This window comes from Sinocyclocheilus rhinocerous, unplaced genomic scaffold (genome assembly GCF_001515625.1).
Source record: "Sinocyclocheilus rhinocerous isolate Xijiao unplaced genomic scaffold, SAMN03320098_v1.1 scaffold1006, whole genome shotgun sequence".
NCBI classification, from domain to species: Eukaryota; Metazoa; Chordata; class Actinopteri; order Cypriniformes; family Cyprinidae; genus Sinocyclocheilus; species Sinocyclocheilus rhinocerous.
The window spans coordinates 147,169-149,896 of record NW_015630418.1 but is presented as its reverse complement, the minus strand read 5'-3'; positions in this window follow the sequence as shown (position 1 = coordinate 149,896).

Sequence of the window (2,728 nt, the reverse complement as noted above, 5' to 3'; positions counted from 1 at the left end):
GCTGGATTTGCACATCGTTTGATACTGAAAGATGACGCGGTCCCAGCTATAAAAGATCCCGGTCATGATTCAGAACTGCAGACAGTAAGTGAAACGGCATCAAATGTCTGTTTTGTTGGCATTCGGCGCCCAAGTGCTCGTCACTCTTTAGCTCCGCCCACGGCGCGTCTCCAGGAGCTCGGCTGTTTCCGGGGAGAATCGTAAAGCTGTATCTTTCTTTTATAAATATGATAAAACTAATGACTTTTTGGCGACATGAAGGATGCAGTACGACTCTATAGGTACTCAAGATTAACATGAGATTGGGTGAAACTGTGTGTTATGCCCCCTTTAAGAAGTGGACTGCGTGGGAAATGTCAGCGCTGATGTATGCGATGCGATGTGGCTCTGACAGATCTTTTGATTCACTCGCATCTTGCGCAAACACAATCGAGGGCGAGATGTCACTCAATAGTGTCACTATGGAGACCGGAGCGGATGCTGGGCTGTTCTAGCACTCTCCACTTAGACAACGTCTCGTTTAACACACTTGGCTTTAGTGAATAAAGAAACATACTAACTTTTGACTGATACAGTCGGTGTTATAGTAACTTGACTTCTGGGTAGGAGGCAGTGTGGATGGGTTGATGCTTGGTGTGATTATATTTTACAGTTACTTGTTGCTATTATTATTAGTTTTGTCAAACGATTAATCGTGATTAATTGCATCCAAAATAAAAGTTTTTGTTTACATAATATATGTGTGTGTGGGTACTGTGTATATTTATTATGTATATATAAATACACACACATACTGTATATATTTTGAAAATATTTACATGTATTTACGTGCATATATATGTATATATATTCTATATTTTATACTATATATAAACATATTTAAAATTTAAACATAACATATTTTTAGTTTATGAATATATACATGCATGTGTTTGTATTTATGTATACATAATAAACATACACAGTGTACACACATATATTATGTAAACAAAAATGTTTATTTTGGATGCGATTAATTGTGATTAATCGATTGACAGCACTAAATTTATTATATGAGACTCTGGACCACAAAACTAGTCATAAGAGTCAATTGTTTTATACATCATCTGAAAAATGTATGGTTTGTTAGGATAGGACAATATTTGGTCGAGATACAACTTTTTGAAAATCTGGAATCTGAGGGTGCAAAAAAATCTAAATATTGAGAAAAATGTCTTTAAAGTTGTCCAAATGAAGTTCTTAGCAATGCATATTACTAATCAAAAATTAAGTTTTGATATATTTACGGTAGGAAATTTACAAAATATCTTCATGGAACATGATCTTTACTTAATATCCTAATGATTTTTGGCATAAAAGAAAAATCTATAATTTTGACCCATACAATGTATTGTTGGCTATTGCTACAAATATACCTGTGCTGCTTATAACTTAATATCTAGATATCAAATAAATGCATGCTGGTTACCGGAGTCTGCCTTAGCTGATCAATATAAACAACGAATGCAAACACAGACTTATACCTAATAATTGGTGAATGGTATTTTGTGAAAAGTTTCAGTAAAGAAAGTTTGGAGCCAATCATTTATGAAAACTCAATAGCAGTCCTCTAAATCAAATCAGATACCAAAATCCTAGAGATTCACAATAGAAAGTTATTATAGAGCAAATCGTGTCTGTTAAATATCAGTGGTCACACATAACATTACAGTAGCTCAGGAGGTTTATTATGTAGTTTTGCCCTCTAGGATATTCTTGGTAAAGCAGGTCTAGGTGTCAGGCTGAAGGAAGGGGAAGTCATCCCACTTATCAGACAGTAAAGTGCTCTGTAGGCGGCCCTTCAGCCCCGTCTCAAAGCCTGTCATCGCCGCTGCAGGCAGGCATCTGTTAGCTCGCAGTCAGCCAGCGAATACCGGAGCCTCGAGCGTGAGCTTAGGTGCACAAACACACGTAACAAAGCACATAATGCCTACTGTCGCTCCTCTTTGAAACCGTGTGCTCTCTTTAGGGTGCAGGAGCTGTGCTAGCTGCCTACAGAGGTGAAAAACACAACCGCTGATCCTCATGAGAAGAAGCCATTCGTCTTACTGACCTCTGCGCTCGGAAAATGCCACGTACACACGAGTCAGAGGACAGTAAACCTGAAATGAGGAATAAAACAATAGCAGGAGACAAACATGGCCTTCACTATGACCAAAGACATTAAAAGGGGAAAAAGGACTGAAAAAAAATAAAATAAATAAATATCATTATAGCATGGGGAAAAAAAAGGTAATAATAATAACAATTTTTAAAAATGAAATTTAAAAAATCAGTATACACACACACACACACACACACACACACACTCTAGTGTGCTTTTTGTGGATTTAATTTTTTTAAATCACCAAAAATTACCATTTTGGTGATTAATGTTCCTTTTGGTGAAGTTTCTTCAATTTATTGATTATATTTAATGAACAGTCAGCATCTATTTAAATCAGTCGAAATAGCTGGTAAGAAGGCCTGACATATTTCTATAGCAGAACCGAAGGTGTTCCAAGTGAGAAAATGTCCTATTTCAAACACTTCAACAACAGGAATACACAGTACATAATACACTATAACTACAGAATAAAAAAAAAAAACCTGTGCAGAAATTTGAATTATGATTTGACGTTTTCACAGAAATGTGCTTTTAAAGGCAGAGTAAGGGATTTCTGGTAGTCAATGTTTATATTTGAAATCA